The sequence below is a fragment of the Neofelis nebulosa genome, chromosome 2 (genome assembly GCF_028018385.1).
Source record: "Neofelis nebulosa isolate mNeoNeb1 chromosome 2, mNeoNeb1.pri, whole genome shotgun sequence".
NCBI lineage: Eukaryota > Metazoa > Chordata > Mammalia > Carnivora > Felidae > Neofelis > Neofelis nebulosa.
The window spans coordinates 15,418,613-15,439,740 of record NC_080783.1 but is presented as its reverse complement, the minus strand read 5'-3'; the positions used below and the strand labels follow the sequence as shown (position 1 = coordinate 15,439,740).

The following is a 21,128-nucleotide window of genomic DNA, read 5'->3' as shown; positions in this document are numbered from 1 at the left end:
TCTCTGGAGATGTGGCGAGATTGGAGAAGCCAGAACAGAAGACAGGGGCCACATTGTTCTGCTGGACTGAGGCCTCATGTCCTTCCTCGCCATTTGTTTCTTTGGCCTCCTGAACTCCAGGAGATGGCATTGTCCTTGTTCCCTGTGCCAGCCGCTTATGTCGAGAAAGAGGGGAAGAGTCTGTGTGGGAGCAGGCTGGGCTCCGTCCAAGCCTGTGTGGCATTTCTATTTGTTTCTTTAACTGCTGGGGCTGTTTAAGTATTTCAGCCCTGGGGGGGCCACTGCTGGTCAGACGTTTTATTTCCACTTGTGAACCAAGATAGTGGGGCTCTGATAGGGAATTAGAGGTGTGCCGGGGGATTAGAAGGCCAGTCCAAGCTTCTCTTTATACACGTGAGAAAAATGAAGCCCTAAGGGGCCAAATGAATTTCCCCAAATCTCTAAACTACTTAATGACAGAGGCCAGAAATTCTCCCTGCTTGGGAGACTGCTACCTCCTGGGTCTGTGCCCCTGGCCAGCTTGACTTCCCCAAGCTGCAGTTTTCGCATCTCTAGAGATTATAAAAGAATATTTTCCATAGGGACAGGAGATGTAAGGAGATGTAAGATCATGCATATAAAGAGCATACTGGAGGGGGACCTGGGTGTCTGTCGGTTAAATGTTTGACTCTTGATTTCGGCTCAGGTCATGATCTCGTGGTTTGTGAGGTGGAGCCCCCGTTGCTTACGATTCTCTCTCTCCCTCTCTCTCTATGCCCCTCCCCCGTTAGTGCATGCTGCTTTTTTTCTCTCTTAGAAATAAATAAACTTAAGGGGCACCTGAGTGGCTCAGTCGGTTAAGCATCAGACTTCAGCTCAGATCATGATCTCCCAGTTTACGAGTTCAAACCCTGCATTTGGGCTCTGTGCTGACGGCTCAGAGCCTGGAGCCTGCTTTGGGTTCTGTCTCCCTCTCTTTGCCCCTCCCCTGCTCACACTCTGTCTCTCTGTCTCTCAAAAATAAAATAAACATTAGAACAAACAAACAAACAAAGGAGCATGCTGGAAATGTTAGCTGTACATAAGTACTGCTTCCTAGCCTGTCTCTCTCCATTCAGTTCTGCACATCTTTACTGTGCTAATCTAACTGTGGGAATCCCAATAAAAAGCATCCCATTTGTGGGGCACCTGGGTGGCTTTGTCGGTTAGCGTCCGACTTTGGCTCAGGTCATGATCTCACGGTCCGTGCGTTCGAGTCCCGCGTCGGGCTGAAGAACCTGGAGCCTGCTTCGGATTCTGTGTCTCCCTCTCTCTCTGCCCCTCCTCCACTCATGCTCTGTCTCTCAAAAATAAGTAACATTAAAAAAAAATTGTTTTTAAAAATCATCCCATTTGCCAAAACTCATGGAACTTTACACCTAAAAAGTGTGATGTTTGCTACATCTAAATTATAACTTAATAAACTGAAGGGGTTTTTTTTAAGGCATTTATTCCATTTCAAGCTATCAAGTCTCATTAAACTCATATAACACTGCCGTTTGAAAAGCCCCTACACAATTACAGCGGCCGACTTAAACTATGAAGGCTAAAGGTATCAATTTAGAGGGAACGGAATTTAAGTACTTTAATCTTACTCTAAGTATAGACGCAACTGAGGTCAACGTGGGTGCAGTTAGATATATTTGCCCTGAGGATTGGTGAAGTATTCTAAAAGTGTCAGCAGCCAGTTAAGAAAATGTGTCCCGTGGTTAGAGATCGTTTGTTTGGGTGATTTTAAGGAAACTGCTGATTTTCCTTTGCAGTTCATGTTTGTTAATAAATGGAAAACTTGTATTTGAAGACTTGAACAATTTCCATGCACTCCAGAAGTTCTTCCTCTGAAGCTCTGTGAGGTCAGCATATATTTTCTTGCTTTTCTTTCTCCCAAGCAGACGTGACTCCACTCCTCTGGGACCTCATGACATACAGTAGCCTCTAACGGTGTCACCAAGATCTACTCTACATCGTACTTACTTGTGGTTCTGTCTTATTTCCTCGTTTGGATTTTTAGCTTTTTGAGGTCAGGGCTCTGTCTGAATAATATTGCATTCCTCATGGTGCCTGGGATAGTGCTGAATGAATGAAAAAAAATCAATCACTGTTGACTGATAAGACAGAATTAAGAAGCAATACATTGTTTCAGAGAGAACTATAGGTCCTTGATTTAGTAAATAGACAATCTTCCATTAACATATCCATTATTTTTAAGTGAATGCTCTGACTGAACCTAGTATTAGGACATCGGGGCTGTAATCCCAGATCTGTGATTACCCAACTGTGGGAACTTGGCCAAGTTACTTGAGCCTCTGAATATCGGTTTCCTCCTCCGTACAATGAAGGGATTGAAGTCATTATTAGATCATTACCAAAGTGCCTTCCAGTTTTAGCGTCCACCAAGTGTGGGTCTCTCTGTGTCCATCTCAATGTCTTGGGCACAGTGGACCCTCAGGAAATCCTGCGACAGAATTGAGGCAGTTCGTTAAGACGTTTGACGTTAGCATTGTTTATTTTGCAAACTCTTCATCAATAGGATGACCTGCATCTCAACAGTGTACTTAATTTGGAGGCCTTATCACTTTTACATCTCTCAAACCTGTTCCATGAATTACAGTTTTGTTTTGTTTTTAGATAAAAGGGACATTTAGAGATTATTTTGGCCAAGGATTCTGAATCTGGGTCATCTTCAACCCAAGGGCGTTAAGGGCTTTATGTATCCCTAAATTGTAGCCCTTGGAATTTTTATTTTTTTCATCAAGTCTGTGTGAGAGCTGTACTCACGGGCATGCTAGCACACGCACACACACACACACACACACACACACACCTAGACTATAAAGCTCTAGAAGGAGAGCACCTCATTGTGTCTTGCTCACCAATGCATCCCAGTGTCCACAGAATGGGGCCTGGCATTCACTAGTTGCTCAGTAAACATTTGTTGACTGAATAAATGTGCAAGCCAAAAACAAGTGGATTATTTTGGAACCAATCGCAATTCAGTATCCCAAAACTCAAACTCAAAATTCTTTTTTTTTAATTTTTATTTTTGATTTACTTATTTTTTTTCAGAGAGAAAGAGAGCACGAGTGGGGAAGAGGGGCAGATTGAGAGAAACTTAAGCAGACTTCATGCTCAGCTTGGAGCCCAGTGCGGGGTTCAATCCCACGACCCTGGGATCGTGACCTGAGCTGAAATCGGGAGATGAACACTCAACCAATGGCGCCCCTCAGGGCCCTCCCCCAATTCCAAAATTCTTTAAAAATATGTAATTTCTGAAGAATCTAACAAAAGAGAGTGGGATATATCCCAGATACATATTAAACTTCCTAAAAACCCTCTTTACCTCTCCATCTCTCTCATATTTCATACAAGGCCAGGGGTCTTGAACTTCCTTTTCTCTTTCTTCCCCAAAGTCTGACCGGCTCCCTCGTCTTCCTTATTTATTCTCTCCCCCTTCTACCTCCTGACCTTTCCTTTTAAAAAAAAATCTGAATATAATTCTCATACAATATAATTCACTATTTTATTTTATTTTATTTTATTTTTTTTAATGTGTATTTATTTTGGAGAGACAGAGACAGAGTGCAAGCAGGGAAGGGTCCAAGAGAGGGGGAGACACAGCATCTGAAGCAGGCTCCAGTCTCTGAGCTGTCAGCACAGAGCCTGACGCGGGGCTCGAACCCACGGACCACGAGATCATGACCTGACCCAAAGTCAGATGGTTAACCGACTGAGCCACCGAGGTGCCCCAAAATTCACTATTTTAAAGGGTACAATTCCAGGGGGGAGGGTTGTGTATTAACAAGGTTATACAATCATCACCACTAATTCCAGAATATTTTCATCACTCCATAAAGAAACTAGAACCCGCTAGCCGTCATTCCCCATTATCCCTTCCCTCACCCCCTGGCAACCACTAATCTATTGACTCTCTCTGAATTTGTACCTTTTGGACATTCTACACAAATAGGTTCATACGATATGTGGCCTTTTGTGTCTGGCTTCTTTCACTCAGCATAATGTCTTCAAGGTTCATACATATTATAGTATAATGTATTGACCTCATTCGTTTTTTATAGCTGAATAATATTCCATTGTATGGATTTACCACATTTTGTTTATCTATTCATGCGATGATGGCCATTTGGGTTTTCCTCTTCTTGGATATCACAAATAATGTTGCTGTGAATATTCACGCACAAGCTTTTCTGTGAATAACTTTTTCCGCGTTTTCAATTTTCTTAGGTATATACCTAAGAGTGGAGTTGTTGGTCATAAGATAACTCCATGTTTAACTTCTTGAGGAATTTCCAAATTGTTCTCCACAGCCGCTGAAACGCGTTTACATCTTCACCACCAGTGTATAAGCCTTCCCATTTCTCTACAAGTCAAAACCAGGATGAGATACTACCTCACACCTGTCAGAATGGCTACAATGAACAACACAAGAAATAACAGGTGTTGGGGGGATGCGGAGGAGGGGGAACCCTCTCGCACTGTTGGTGGGAATGCAGACTGGCGCAGCCGCTCTGGAAAACAGTATGGACGTTCCTCAGAAAGTTAAAAATAGAACTACTCTACAATCCAGCAATTGTACTACTAGGTATTTACCCAAAGGAGACAAAAATACGTATTTGAAGGGGTGCATGCACCCTGATGTTCATAGCAGCATTGGCAGCAATAACCAAATTATAGAAAGAGCCTAAGGGAGCATCGACTGATGATGGATAAAGAAGATGTGATATTCATATACAATGGAGTATTCCACAGCCATCAAAAAGAATGAGATTTTCCCATTTGCAACCATGTGGATGGAGCTAGAATATATTATGCTAAGTGAAATGAGTCAGTCAGAGAAAGACAGATACCATATAAACCATATGTGGTGGAATTTAAGAAACAAAACAGATGAACATATGGGGGAGGAAAAAAAGAGAGAGGGAAACAAACCATAAGAGTCTCTTAGCAACAGAGAACAAACTGAGGGTTGATAGAGGGATGGGGGTGGGGGATGGGATAGACGGTGATGGGTGCTAATAAGGACACTTGTTATGATAGGCACTAGGGGTTGTATGAAAATGATGAATCACTGAATTCTACCTCTGAAGCCAACATTGAACTGTACGTTAACTAACTATAATTTAAATACAAATTTGAAAAGAATACATACATACATACATACGTGTTTTTTTTTAAGAAGTCTTCAATTTCTCCACATCTGTGCCAACAATTGCTATTGTCCATCTTTTTTTGTTTTTTAATCAAGGCCATTCTGGTGGGTGAGAATGTGATTTGCATTCCTTGTTGCATTCCCAACAACACTGTGACGTTGATTTGCATTTCCTTAACGCCTAATGATATGAAGCATCTTTTCTTGAGCGAATTGGCAATTTGTATACCTTTGTTAGGGATATTTCTAGTCTGGTTTTTTGCCCATTTTTAAATAGGGTTATTTGCCTCTTTATTGTTCAATTGTGAGTTCTTCATATCTTCTAGATACAAGTCCCTTGTCAGATATATGATTTGTAAATATTTTCTTTCATTCTGTAGGGGTTTGTTTCATTGCCTTTATCTTTTTCTTTTCTTTTCTTTTCTTTTCTTTTCTCTCTCTCTCTCTTTTTTTTTTTTTTTTGTTATATTAGAGAGAGAGAGTGCAAGCAGGGGGGAGGGCAGAGGGACAAAGGGAGAGAGAGAGAATCCCAAGCAGGCTCCATGATCAGCATGGAGGCCCACGTGGGGCTCAATCCCATGACCCTGGGATCATGACCTGAGCCAAAATCAAGAGTTGGACACTCAATCGACTGAGCCACCCAGATGCCCTTTTTTTTTTTGCACTTTCTTGATAATGTCCTCAGAAGCAAAAAAAAAAAAAAGTTTGTAATTTTGGTGAAGTACATTTTATTTAGCCAGACCTATTCTTGCTTACCTTCTACATTAGCACTCTGATTCTTAGGTGAATCAACCTAGCCTCTCTTGTTTCTTCCAGTCCTCCCTTCTACACATTACACTGATCTGTATAATAAAGGCCCCATGGGGAGTAAAACAAATTCAGTGTCATCTTTAGAGTGTGAAATGCAGAGGAATGTCTGTGGCCTCCTATTTTGTGATATTATCATCCCTTTTGTATATTCAAAAATACATAAGCACAGGGGCATTGGTGTGGTTCAGTCAGTTAAGTGTCCAACATCAACTCAGGTCATGGTCTTACAGTCCGTGAGTTTGAGCCCCGAGTCAGGCTCTTTGCTGACAGCTCAGAGCCTGGAGCCTGCTTCAGATTCTGTGTCTGCCTCTCTTTCTGCCCCTCCCCCGCTGCACTGTGTGTGTTTGTGTGTGTGTGTGTGTGTGTGTGTGTGTGTGAAAAATAAAAACATTTAAAAAATTTTTTAAAAATGTAAGCACAATGTGTACTTTCCTGAGGGTATGGCCTATAGATTTATTTTATCAGATTTTCAAAGCTATCTTTAATGCCAATAATATTTTTTAAAATATTCATCTAGTTTCATTCTCTTGTTTTACAGTAAAATGAGACTTAGAGCCATTGAGTGATGTGGTCGAAGCCACACAGCTTATTAGTGAGAGTTTTACAGCCATTCAGGTTTCCCTATCTCCCTTCCCTTCCCCCATCAATGCGGTCGGTCCGAGGGTATCATGCTGCTTCTAGAATTTCCATATCGCAGGGAGATTCCCCTAGGAGCAGCATATTAATCCAGCACCAACATTTTATCAAATATTTATTCATCAGAGACTGAGGCCAGGCAAGATTGACTTGGAAGGGTGTGTGGGAGCTGGGGAACAGGACAGGTCTAGGTGGTGTGCAAAAGCGTCCATCCTGAGGCCTCCCTAAGAAGGTGATGTGCCTAGGGGCTCCTGGGTGGCTCAGTGGGTTAACTGTCGAACTTCCGCCCAAGTCATGATCTCGCAGTTTGTGAGTTTGAACCCCACGTCGGGCTCTGTGCTGACGCCTCAGAGCCTGGACCCTGCTTCGGATTCTGTGTCTCCCTCTCTCTTGGCCCTTCTCCTGATCATGCTGTGTCTCTGTCTCTCAAAAATAAATTAACATTAAAAAAAAATTGAAAAAAAAAAAAGAAGAAGGTTGTGTGCCTAGATGGAGCTCAAACCAGAAAGTCACAGAATGAAAAAGGTGGGGAGAGAAGGCGAAAGTAGGATCCATCACCACTTGGCCTGGGCTCTGATGAAAACAAATTGAAGACTGAAGTCTCGAAAGTGCTGAGAAATTGGCACTACTTCGCCAAGCGGGAGGATAAGAAAGATTGCATAATTGATAACCCTGATGGCCCCTTCTCCCACCCAGACAATTACAAAACTTTCTTTGAATGCTACATTGGGGGTAAAAAAAAAAAAGAGCTAACTTTAGAAACTGTCTGGTTGATTTCTCACTTTTGGACTTTTTTTTTTTTTTGGCCATCTAGAAAGAAGTTTCTAAATGCTTAGTATGGCATCAATATTAGTACTTTGGCTAAAAGTTTAGCTTAGTGTATTGTAGTTCGTGATATTGTATCAACACGAATTTTCTGGCATTAGTAACAGGACTGTGTTTATATAAAATGTCAATATAAGTGGAACCTGGGTAAAAGGGATGCCGGAATCGTCTACTTTTTGGGTAACTTTTCTGTAAGTCTGAAATTATCTCAAAACAAAAAGTTAAAAGAGAAAAAAATTGGCTTGATTTTTTTTAGTGTTTTTTTTTTTTTTTTTTGCCTTTCCAGAGATTTCTATTTTAGCAAAACATCCTTTATGGGATCATAATGCAAAATATTAACTAATAACCACACATAGCAAATCTCATTAAACTTTGGTATTTATTTTATTTTATATTTTGAGCAGGTGGTACATTTCTAGCTTTCAAAAATTGTAAATGGTTGACAACATGCAGTGGAAACTCTGTCTCCACCGTCAGCCACCCACCTGGTTCCTCTCCTCACGAGCAGTGTTGTGTGCCCTTCCGAGAGATTTTATATATATATATATATATATATGTATATATGTATATATGTGTATATATATATATATATCTGTATATCAGGATATATATATATATATGTACACATATATATATATATCTATATATCAGGATATATATATATACACATATATATATATCAGGATATATATATCTATATATCAGGATATATATATATACACATATATATATATCAGGATATATATATCTATATATCAGGATATATATATATACACATATATATATATCAGGATATATATATATATACATATATATATATCAGGATATATATATATACATATATATATATCAGGATATATATATATATATACATATATACATATATACATATATATACATATACATACATATGTATATATGTATATATATGTATATATCAGGGCTTTCCAGAGAAACAGAGCCCATAGGATATGGAGTAGACCTCCCTCCCCGATCCTCAGGGTGTGTTCTCCAAGACCTGCAGTAGATATCAGGAAGCACATATAGTACCCAATCCTATACACACGGTATGATCTTTCCTATACATACATACAGATGATAAAGTTCAATTTATAACTCGGGCATAGTGAGAGATTAGCAACACAACTAATAATAAAATAGAGCAATTATAACAATATAGTGTAATTATAGTTACGCGATTATGGTCTGTCTCTCTCTCCTAATGTCTTATTGTACTGTACTCACCCTTCTTGCGATGATATGAGATGATAAAATGCCTACCGGGTAAGATAAAGTGAGGCGAATGATATAGACACTTTGATGTACTTAGCATTAGGCGACTATTGGCTTTCTGCCAATGTATTTTTCTGGAGCACTTCCTCAAGGACTTAATATCTACCTGACCTTTCTGTCCCTTCCAGATCACTTCCTCGATTGACTTCTGGGAACTTGCTGAAAGTGGAAGTGACAACCCAAACACCCATCACTTAACTGAGAGAGTGTTTTACTTTGATTAATATATATGTATATTTGTGTTATAAGGGCAGGTGTCTCCCCCAACCAGGCCCTCAAAATACATATTCTAGGACTTTCCTTACCTACTATAGCTTCTCCTGTGCCAGAGATCCTCTTGTTCTTCTAAAAATAATTTTGTAGGGGCGCCCGGGTGGCTCAGTCAGTTGAGCGTCTGACTTCAGCTCAGGTCATGATCTCATGGTTTGTGTGTTCGAGCCCCGCGTCCGGCTCTGTGCTGACGGCTCGGAGCCTGGAGCCTGCTTCGGATTCTGTGTCTCCCTCTCTCTCTCTGCTCCTCCCCTCCCCTCTCAAAAATAAATAAACATTAAAAAAAATTTTTTATATCATTTTGTAGGGAGAGAGGGGAGCAGGGCGAGTAAGTGAATGAATGAATGAATGAATAAATAAATATCATTTTGTCAGTGATCCACTTTTTCCCACACACGTTATCCCTCTGTTTGCTGACTTCTGAACCCCCTTGAGTGGTTCATTTCCAGAATTATCTGTTACTTTCTTGTGTGGCATTTTTTAGTTTCTATTTATTTCTTAACGTAATACTCTTCCTCCAGACCACGACCAGGAAAGCTTTTTTTTTTTTTTTTTTCTCAATCAGTAGGGCATGGATGATAGATCCTCTAGTGGAAAGCTCTACCCACCAGTTTTTTTACGGAACTGTCACCCATTGCAATGCAGAAGTGGCTTGAATCATTTCCTTTTAACTTTTTTTTTTTTCAATGAGGAACAGTTCCTTCTTGTTCTTTGCACATCATGTTCTTTAATACAGGAAGGCTGCCTCCACAAGTGGGCCGGTGTGCCCACTGGTCAGTCACACCATCTGTCGCTGCTTTGTCGTGTCAGTTGCCAGTGACGAAGCGTTGGGAGGAGTCTGCTATTGGCTGAACGTGAGATGACCGGACCAGTCTGGAATTCATGCCTTTGTTTAAAAAAAAATTTTTTTTAAACGTTTATTTATTATTGAGAGACAGAGAGAGACAGAGCATGAGTGGGGAAGGGGCAGAGAGAGGGGGAGACACAGAATCCGAAGCAGACTGCAGGCTCTGAGCCGTCAGCACAGAGCCTGATGCGGGGCTCGAACTCACGAACCGCGAGATCATGACCTGAGCCGAAGTCTGACGCTCAACCGACTGAGCCAGCCAGGCGCCCCTGGAAATTATGGCTTTGTGACTTGAGTTGCAGGGACAAGCTGGCATGGGGAGGGGGCAGAAATGGGTCAGAGTGTTATCACGGAGCAGAGTGTTGAGGGGAAAGTCTATTTCTCTTTATTGGTTGAGGTTATTCGGCATTCACCATCTCTTTGAACGAGCAAATGCTACCTTGCACATGCTAGAAAATATGAAACAAAGCTGTAAACAGGAAGAAAGTTGTGTCTTCCAGTTTTGCATCTTCTTGTCATAGCTGTTTATCTAGTGTGTTTAATTCACCATGACAGAGGCCAAGATTTTTCTGTCTAGTTGTAGCAACACTCGTAGACCGTCTCTCCAGAGATCGCTGATGTTCTCTTCAATCCTCAGTCACAGCACCCTCGCTTAGTAGGCAACTAAAGAATGCGTGACTTTGGCCCAGATGGAAATCTTTGGGTTCAGAGAAGCCATGGGATTCACTGAAGGTTGGTGTTAGTTTCCCAGAGCTACCGTAAGAAAGTACCATAAATTGGGCGGCTTCAAACAACAGATTTTATGGTGTCACAGTTCTGGAGCTTAGAAGTCCAAAATCAAGGTGTTGGCTCATGCTTTCTCTGAAACCTGTAGGGGAGAATCCTTCTTGCCTTTTCCCGCTTCTGTTGGTGGCCAGCAGTCCTCAGTGTTCCTTGACATGCGGTGACACCAGTCTGCTCTCTGCCTCTATCATCACATGGTCTTCTCCCTCTATGTCTCTGTCTAAATTTTCTTCTTCTTATAAGGACACCAGTCCTATTTATTGGACTAGGGACCACCCTAATGACCTTGTCTTAACATGGGTACATCTGCAAAGGCCGTATTTCCAAAATCATCACCCTCACAGTTACTGGAGTTAGGGTTTCACAATATTTTGGTGGGGGGTGAGGAGAAGACGTAAATTAACCCCTAATGGCTGAGTAGGAAATCTGGTGCAACATTGGGAAAATAATGGCTGCCAAACCACTGTTTCTTTTCTTTTTTTTTTTTTTAAATTATTTTCAATGTTTATTTTTGAGAGAGAGAGAGAGACAGACAGACAGACAGACAGAACATGAGCAGGGCAGGAGCAGAGAGAGAACGAGACATAGAATCCACAGCAGGCTCCAGGCTCTGAGCTATCAGCACAGAGCCAGATGAGGGGCTTGAACCCACCAACCACGAGATCATGACCTGAGCTGAAGTCGGACATTTAACCAACTGAGCCTCCCAGGCGCCCCGCCAAACTACTGTTTCTTAAATTAGTCCATACACATGTGTCCTGGGCTACTTGTTAAAATGAACTTTCTCATTCAGTAGGTCTGAGGTGGGGTCCTGAGAACAAGCATTTCTGATATTCTACGACAATGCCAATGCTGGTCCAAGAGCACATCTGGGAATAGTGAGAATCTAGTCCCATCCTGCCCACCACGCGGCTGCTCTCCACACGTAGTATTTAAATTCAAAATTGAATGAATATTGGGGCGCCTGGGTGGCTCAATCTGTTAAGCGACCAGCTCAGGTCATGATCTCATGGTTTGTGAGTTCGAGCCCCACGTTGGGATCTGTGCTAACAGCTCAGAGCCTAGAACCCGTTTCGGATTCTGTGTCTCCCTCTCTCTCTGCCCCCCCCCCCCAACCCCTGCCCCTGCTCATGCACTGGATGGTGCAGATATAGAGCATTTCCACCACCACTGAAAGTTCAAGTGCATAGTGCTACTTTAGACCGGTGGTTCTCCAAATTACCACCTGGGAACTTGTTACAAATGCAAATTCCCAGGTCCCATCCCAGAGCTACTGAATTGGAAAATCAGGAATTGGAGCCCAGCAGGACATGTGAACAGCCCTCAAAGTGACTCTACATGTACATCTTTTTTTTTTTTTTTTTTGGTAATTTCTTTGTTTATATGGATATAATAAGGATCTAAAACACCTGACCATGACTGTAAAAAGGTCAGTTAATCAGGTTATCAAGGGACATAATTACCCTCTCTTATTTTTTTTTTTTAATGTTTACTTGTTTTGAGAAGGGGGGAGAGAGAGAGAGAGAGAGAGAGGGAGAAAAGAACCCAAGCAGGCTCCACACTGTCAGTACAGAGCCCCACTCGGGGGCAATTACCCTCTTCTAATATCAGCTGTGAAGAAATAGAATCATTGGCCCTGTTTTGGCCCAACCTGCCCCCATCAGAGCTTGAGACAAGGACTTACATGTAGATTGTTTGGGGATGTGACCCCAGGGAACAGGAGCGTAAAGAAGACGAAAGTTAATGCAAGCCTGCATCACTGGGCTGTCTACACCCTTTGCAGTTTAGACTGTGTACTTTTTAAAATGTTTTAATGTTTATTTATTTTTGAGAGAGAGAAAGAGAGAGACAGAGCATGAGCAGGGGAGGGGCCGAGAGAGAGGGAGACGCAGAATCCGAAGCAGGCTCCAGGCTCCGAGCTGTCAGCACAGAGCCCGACGCGGGGCCGGAACTCACAGACCTGGAGATCGTGACCTGAGCCGAAGTGGGATGCTTAACGGACCAAGCTGCCCAGGCGCCCCTGGACTGTGTATTTTAACCTTGAGTCTCTGACACGATGTTTTGCTGTATGATCCAGTCAATGGCATCAACACGTACATAATCAGGAGAGCTGAGCTGATGGTGCAGTATTTATAGGGGTTAATCATTACGATACAGGGTGTTAGTCAATGGCCCCTTGCAGTGTAGACTCTGAAAGCAGTGGTTGGTGGCTGGCTCCCAGTTTCCAAACAAACATGCTACTTCCTTTTCTGTCTTTCCAGCCTCAGATTTTCTTGCTTCTCTTGCTTATATATATATATATGTGTGTGTGTGTGTGTGTGTGTGTGTGTGTGTGTTTATTTATTTTGAGAGAGAGAGACAGAGAGAGGGAGAGAGAGAATCCCAAGCAGGCTCCCCACTGCCCGTATGAAGCCCGATGCGGGGCTGGGACTCACGAACCAGGAGATCATGACCTGAGCCGAAACCAAGAGTCAGACGTTCAACTGACTGAGCCCCCCACGTGCCCCTCTGCCTTGCTCTTACACCCATACCATGGGGCATGCACCTGGTGTCCCTTTTGCTCACCCGCTAAGTACTGGATCATAGAGGAAACTTCCAGGAGCTTCTCTTTCTCCATTTGCAAACTGAAGACCAGAATATCTTCTTCCCAGGCCTCTGTAACAATCGAGACCATACACGGGAAAGGTCTTTATCCAGGAGCTACCGACCACACACTAAAGTTTAATGAATATTCACTCTCGACTCTGGATTATTCTATTTCTTTCCCTTTTTGTCTTTTCTCATCCCTCCTTTTTTTCTGTCTCTCTCCTTTTTTCCCTCCACCCCTTTCCCCATGTCCCCCATTTCAGTTTTCCTTCTGACTGGCCTCTCCCATTGGGCTACATGGCAAACTTCCCTTCACATCACTTGTGAAACACAGGGATAGATTCCCGATCAGAAAGGATGGTGGGACAGAACAGGACCCCGCTTGACCATTTTAACGAAAAAGCCTAAGAGGAAGTAAGAATGAGGGCTATCCAAAAATATATAAGGGACTGGGGCACCTGAGTGGCTCAGTCGGTTGAGCATCTGACTTCAACTCAGATCTCACGGTTCGAGAGTTTGCGCCCCACTTCGGGCTTGCTGCTGTCCGCCTGGCCACGCAGAGCCCGCTTCTGAGCCTCTGTCCCCCTCTCTCTGCCCCTCACCTGCCTGCACTCTCCCCAAAATAAATAAATAGAAATAGAACCGTGTGGTAACTTCGATACATCCAGTTCAGAAAAACCTGCTTTCCTGGCTCAGATGATCCTCTAATGTGGGCACCTGCGGCACGTTCAAGGGCAGGTCAGCGGGCAGAAGACCAGGGTAGCCAACAGGTGGTCTCCATCTAACACTGTCCCACTCACCAGTTCTGCAGGCACAAGGGTTTCAAATGGAAGCTTTCTCATATAAATCCCAATTTCTAGTGTCTCTTTTAAAATGAGAAAATGTGCATTGAGAAGGGCACTGGTGGGGAGGAGCACTGGGCATTGTAGGAAAGCCAATTTGACAATACGTGATATTCATTAAAAAGAAGAAGAAGAAGAAGAAGAAGAAGAAGAAGAAGGGGCACCTGGGTGGCTCAGTCGGTTAAGCATCCGACTTCGGCTCAGGTCACGATCTCACGGTCCGTGAGTTCGAGCCCCGCGTCGGGCTCTGGGCTGATGGCTCGGAGCCTGGAGCCTGCTTCCGATTCTGTGTCTCCCTCTCTCTCTGCTCCTCCCCCGTTCATGCTCTGTCTCTCTCTGTCCTAAAAATAAATAAACGTTAAAAAAAATTTAAAAAGAAAAAAAAAATTAAAAAAAAAAAAAAAAAGGGCGCCTGGGTGGCGCAGTCGGTTAAGCGTCCGACTTCAGCCAGGCCACGATCTCACGGTCCGTGAGTTCGAGCCCCGCGTCAGGCTCTGGGCTGATGGCTCGGAGCCTGGAGCCTGTTTCCGATTCTGTGTCTCCCTCTCTCTCTGCCCCTCCCCCGTTCATGCTCTGTCTCTCTCTGTCCCAAAAATAAATAAAAAACGTTGGAAAAAATTTAAAAAAAAAAAAAAATTTTAAAAAGAAGAAGAAGAAGAAGAAGAAGAAGAAGAAGAAGAAATCTGGCAATACCAGGCCCACATTCCTGAATGACAATGGTTGTCGAGAGGTGGCTACCTGCTAGAAAGGGCACCATGTTCTCTGCTTTACCCCAAGCTCTGCTACTCCTGACGTAAACACTTGGCTGGTGTCGCTCATTTCTGTCACCTGTCTGGTCCTTTGAAAGCATTTGGGTTCAGAAGATCCGTGTTCTGCTCTCCCTAAAGGCTGTCCTGTCGGACGATGAAGGTAGGGAGTGCAGAGGAGAGATAGGGCAAGAAAGAAGACAGTCTAGGCTCCTTTGTAATTGTGGTAAAATACACACGACACAAACATTGTTATTTCACCACTTTTAAGCATACGATCCAGTGGCATCGATGACATTCACGCAACCATCACCACTACTGACTTTCAAACCATTTTACTGCCCCAAACAGACATTCTGTGTCCATTAAGAGGAAGTGCCCATTTCTCCCCTTCCCTCAGCTTCTGATAACGTCTGGTCTATGAATTTGCCTATCCTAGGTACCTCATGTTAGTGTAATTGCACGATATCTGTCCTTTTGAGTCTGGCTTATTTCACTTGGCGTAATGTTTTCAACGTTTCTCCACGTGTAGCATGGGGCCATATTTCATTCCTTTTTACGGCTAACTAAAATGCCACCCTACGATGTAGCACATTTGTTTTTCCATTCATCTGTTAGTTGCCACCGGTCGTTTCCACCTTTTGGCTATTTGTCACTAGTGCGGCTGCGAATACGAGTGTACAAATATCTGTTCAAGGCTCTTTCAACTCCTTGGGATATACATCTGTGAATAGACTTGTGGGTTACATGGTAATTCTAAGTTTAGTGCCTTTAAAAAAAATTTTTTTAACGTTTACTTATTTTTGAAAGACAGAGAGAGACAGAGCATGAGCGGGGAAGGGGTAGAGGGGTGACACAGGATCGGAAGCAGGTTCCAGGCTGTGAGCTGTCAGCACAGAGCCCGACGCAGGGCTCGAACTCACGAACCGCGAGATCATGACCTGAACTGAAGTGGGATGCTTAACCAACTGAAACACCCAGGTGGCCCTTTAATGTTTTTTGGTTGTTTGTTTGTTTGGGTTTTTTGTTTTGTTTTGTTTTTTTGAGAGAGAGAGCATGAGCGGGAGCAGGGGAGGGGGGAGACAGAGAGAGATGGGGGCAGAGGTCTGAAGCAGGCTCTGTGATGACAGTAGAGAGCCTGATGTGGGGTTCAAACTCATGAACCTTGAGATCATGACCTGAGCTGAAGTCAGATGCTTAACCATCTGAACCACCCAGGTGCCCCCTAAGTTTAGCTTTTTAAGGAACCAGACACTGTTTTCATTGGTGGCCACATTATTTTACGTGCCCACCCCTAAACTTTAAACAACAAATCACTTCCAACTGGAGGAGAGTCAAGTTTATTTCATTGTTCTTTCCCATTTTTCTTAAGAAGTACACAGGGTGCCCAAGTGGCTCAATCAGTTGAGTGTCCGACTTTGGCTCAGGTCCTGGAGCCTGCTTCGGATTCTGTGTCTCTCTCTCTCTGTGCCCCTCCCCCCCACCCACGCTCTGTCTGTCAAAAATGAATAAATGTTAAAAACTTTTTTGAAAAGAAAAAAAGAAGTACATGTCAACCGTTGGCTTTTCAAAAGACCACCAGAGAGACCTGTTGACCAAGCAAAGCAATTTTATTAAGGCTATTTGGGAAAGACCTATTACTGTATCTTTAAAAGTTTTAGCAGATGGGCACCTCGGTGGCTCAGTCAGTTAAGCGTCCAACTTGGGCTCAGGTCACGATCTTGCCATTCACGAGTTCAAGCCCCACGTCAGGCTCTGTGCTAATAGCTCAGAGCTTGGAGCCTGCTTCAGCTTCTGTCTCTGTCTCTGTCTCTGTCTCTCTCTCTCTGCCCCTCCCTTACTCATGCTCTGTCTCTCTCTCTCTCAAAAATTAATAAACATAAAAATTTTTTTTGTGAATGTTTAGCAGACTTCCAGAGGAAGAAAGTCAGTGCACGGTGCCTGGTCTTGGCAACTTTAAGGCAGGTCTTAGAAGCTGAGTCACTAGTTGGCACTGAAAGCTTTGGATTCATGGGTACAATGACACGAGGGTCTTGAAGCCAGTCTTCCTAAATAAGCTGTTGGTTTTTCTAAGTCAGCTCTTCTACTTAGCTTATAGTCTGATCTTCTAGAAACAAGTATTTATTTACTGGATCAAGTAGATAAAAGAGTTTTGCTTCTTTTTCAGAATAAGCCCCATCCCAGAAGTGTATACCAGCTACAGGAAATTCTGTTGGTCTCCATCCTCACAGGTAAGGAGGGAAGAATCTCTCCTTTAATATCACAGATTCATGGAGTGAAAGCCACAATAGGAAAAGGAGGGATGGGAAAGACCACCGGTGACACAGTGGGGTTGGGCCGTCAGATGGGAATTGTGGCCCTTCCGGCCAATTCTCTAAACCGGGATCAACACGAATTTCTAGACTCTTTACTTGAATCCTAATTTGTGAATAATTTGTCTTAATATTATATAAAGTATTTGCCCAGCAAGTGTCTCCCAATGTTTTCAGTCTCGTCGGCCACGGAGGTAACAGGTCTCACTTCCCTCCCCCGGTCAGCCAACTCACACACACACACACACACACACACACACACACATGGTGTCCCTCTCCTGCCCACATCCTCCTAACCTCCACTTAGTCAAAAACTAACAAAGAGCAATGAGAAAAACTAGGGCAGCTTCACAAGACTCTGCATTGTTTTGAGAAACGGGGAAAAAAAGCACATTTGTTCACTTTAATCCAATGTGGAGTTGCAGAACTTGGTTGTCTCAATCCTTACAGTATGTTTTATGCACTAAAATCCCTACATCTTAAAATTACAAAATCCGAATTCCAGAACAGCTTGTTGACAAAGGGCCACAATGATGTGCGGGCTTCTGTGTTACACATGACTTCAAAGTTCCCAACAACCGGTCGGAACAACCAGTGAAAAGTCAAAGAAAATGGACTATTCATCAAGAATTCCTCTTGGGAAAGCACTTTGTTTATTGGAAAGAAATATTTTGATAGGCACCCTGGGCTGGGAGGGTGGGATCCCAAGAACACTGTTAAATAGCAATAATGACATTAGTCAACTGCTCTTCGCGGAGACTGAATTCTGTTAGCAGGAGGCCAGTTGTGCAGCCGAGCCGTGAATTGGTCTCGTGTGTGTCTGTTTGGGAGTAGAAGCAGGGGAGAAAGCAGAACGTCTCTGCAGAATCGGAAGAAGACCAGGCAAGGCTGGGCCTTGCTGGGGGAAGGAGAGGGAGAAAAACAATTCTCAGCCATGGTTCGTCAAAGAGCAGGTAGAAATGAACTGGCTAATATTTGATGTCAGGTATAGGATTGTAAATTCTAGGCCAAGGCTTCTCACCCCTCCGCACTATCGACATTTCAGGCCAACGTGCTTCTCCATGGAGGGGGCTGTCCTCTGCACCGTAGTAGGCCTTAGCAGCATCCCTGGCCACCAGCTGCTAGGTGCCAACAGCATCCTCCCCCTTCTATCAGCTGTGATAACCAAAAATGTCCCTGGTCATCGCCAAATGTCCCCCTGGAAAGCAAAATCATGACTGGTTGAGAAGCACTGTGTCACATCTTCAGCAAAGTCTACTTTGCTCCTGGGGGACGAAAGGCCAACGAGATGAATGTTCTTCTAAGAGGAAACGCGAAGGTTTGATGGGCTTACTTCGCCAGGATGCCTTATTCCTGTACTCACATTGAGCCGCAGCCTGCACACCCTCTAGTTTCTGATCAACAGCCTGACACATGATGCGAAGCCAGATGAAACAGAATTAGATCTTGGGAGGGTTCCTAATTCCTCCGTGCCTCGTGTTAACTTTGAGCGTTTCTTTATTACAACATTTTACCTTATTCTTTAACATCTGCGTGTATCTGTTTCCTTTGTAGCCTGCAGGCTCTATTGTTATCACCACTGCCCAACACGATGTCTAAAACACCCTAGGGGCACCTGGGTGGCTCAGTTGGTTAAGCCTCCGACTTCGGCTCAGGTAGTGATCTCACAGTTTGTGAGTTCGAGCCCCGCGTCGGGCTCTGTGCTGACGGCTCGGAGCCTGGAGCCTGCTTCCGACTCTGTGTCTCCCTCTCTCTCTGCTCCTTCCACGCTCATGCTCTGTCTCTCTCTCTCAAAAATAAATAAGCATTAAAAATTTTTTTAAAAATTGAATATCCTAAAGGGTAAAGCCACCAACTGGCCGAGTAAGGCCTGTGGCTATGTCTTAGTTAGCTCTTTTAAACATTGAGGATGTTCACGTTAAAATAGAGATGTACGATTTTTCCGGCAGAATCGTAAGGTGGTTCAGCAGTAGACTAGCGTGGCTACATTACCAGGAATCCGTAATTCCTGGAACTGAAAATCAGCTTCCTCTTTCGAAGTACACGCTTAGCGGTTTCCATCCTTATGGGATTGTTCCCGCCCCTTCTCTTGTCTCTGATACAGGCCTGGCCCCTGAAGGTATGAGAATTTTCAACCACTACTATAAGTGCCCCCAAAAGGCTGACAATAACTGGTCTTCGATTTTTACATCAGGTGTCCTAATATCGCATGGCGAGGAAGGGAAGAAACAAAGACCGCCATAGAGCAGTTTGAAACAAAGCTGAATTCATTTGCTTGCCTGACCCAGGAGAACTGCATCACCCAAGTGCAAAATCAGCAGGTCTTTCTGAACAAAATGGAAAGGGCTAGCTATGTGGCGAAAAGAAAGTACATCAAATGTGTACTGAGTATAAGTCTGACGGCTCCTGAGACAGGCCGTAAATTCCTCTTTGCAATTGGTCATTGCACAGAAGCAGGACGAAAGTTCTGGAAGAGACCATAATGGACTGTGTGGGGTGCAGCTTAGCGTAGGGCCACGTAAATCTCCATGTGCGTGCTGAAGGCCGGTAGAAAATTGCTCAACAACGGTGAATAACAATAACCGTCATCTGGTTATTTGAATGACTGAGACAGGTCTCCCAGGGTCTCGTTTGATCTTCAACTCTGGTGCTTTCTTTCTGAATCACTAAGAACGTCTTCGTGCTGTTAGGTAGGCCATTCAGTGCCCTGGAGTGGGGCTCCTTGAGGCCTGCCGCACATTCTTTCTGCACCTCTAGTGAATTTCCCTGGCCCTTGAATTTCCCCAGCACAACACGAGTGCATTGTGCACAATGCACAGCTCCCAGCTCCACGGGGAAATTAGGCCAGGCTGGATATTTCCTGAAACAGGACTTTCATTTTCTCCAGCCAATGTGATAAGTCAGTCAATCTCATGCCCAGGGATTTTGGACATTAAAATAACTTATTGTTCTATCAGTGGACCTGCTTTTAGGCACAGACATCAAAACAAGCTTCATTCTCCTTGATCAGTAGTTGACAGGCTGATTACTAACCATTCGACATTTTTAAAAAAAAATTTTTTTTTTAACGTTTATTTATTTTTGAGACAGAGAGAGACAGAGCATGAACGGGGGAGGGTCAGAGAGAGGGAGACACAGAATCCGAAACAGGCTCCAGGCTCCGAGCTGTCAGCACAGAGCCCAACGCTGGGCTCCAACTCACAGACCGCGAGATCATGACCTGAGCCGAAGTCGGCCGCTTAACCGACTGAGCCACCCAGGCGCCCCTAACCATTCGACATTTTAAAAGTGAATTCTCAAGGCATGGTAGATAGATGGAAATACTAACCAGTCAGCATGTTTGCAAAGTACTTGCCTCGCATGAACCTAGTAATGTGACCGTTTTTCTGATTTGGTTTAATAGATTATTAGAACAGCTTTTCCTGGAGAAAAATAAAAAAAGGAACCTAAGATGTTATACTTATGATAGCAGTAGAGGAAATGAAATTTGATATGTTTGGATAGTTTATAGCTTCTAGTGGCTTAAGGTCACTTTAAAACTAAATGTTTTAAAATTTCTGTTCTTAATATCACTCTCCTTTAAGTTTTCTTTATTGTGGTAAAATATACATAACATAAAAATTTTCCATTTTTACAATTAAAAAATTTGTTTTATTTTGAGAAAGAGAGAGAGAGAGAGAGGGAGCACGAGTGGGGGAGGAGCAGAGAGAGAGGGAGAGAGAATCCCAAGCAGACTCTGCTGTCAGCACAGAGCCCGACACAGGGCTCGAACCCACGAACCGTGAAATCACGACCTGAGCCAAAACAAGAGCCAGATGCTTAACCAACTGAGCCACCCAGGCGCCCTATTTTTACTATTTTTAAGTGTGCACTTCAGTGGCCTAATTTATTTCTTTTTAAAGCTGCCATTTTGCTAATAAAAATTTTTGGAGGACAAATTCATCTGGGTCTAGTTTCACATATATACACGGGAACCCAATCTACACCAACAAA

General features: G+C 43.4%; 1 protein-coding gene and 1 long non-coding RNA gene across 3 annotated transcripts in view; one reads left to right on the top strand and one right to left on the bottom strand.

The window, feature by feature from the left end:
- MOGAT1 (monoacylglycerol O-acyltransferase 1) overlaps positions 1–21,128 on the top strand; it is a 116,971-nt gene that overhangs the window by 52,068 nt on the left and 43,775 nt on the right. For both annotated transcript variants that reach the window (XR_009254848.1, XR_009254847.1), the window contains exon 7: positions 16,991–17,054. The gene's annotated coding sequence lies outside the window, so the exon portion shown is untranslated. The remainder of the gene's footprint in view (positions 1–16,990; positions 17,055–21,128) is intronic.
- Positions 1,652–8,979, bottom strand: LOC131497307 (uncharacterized). The gene is made up of 3 exons (XR_009254887.1): positions 8,702–8,979; positions 2,385–2,473; positions 1,652–2,090 (listed from the first exon to the last, which is right to left on the bottom strand). It is a non-coding gene; the product is annotated as an uncharacterized LOC131497307 (long non-coding RNA).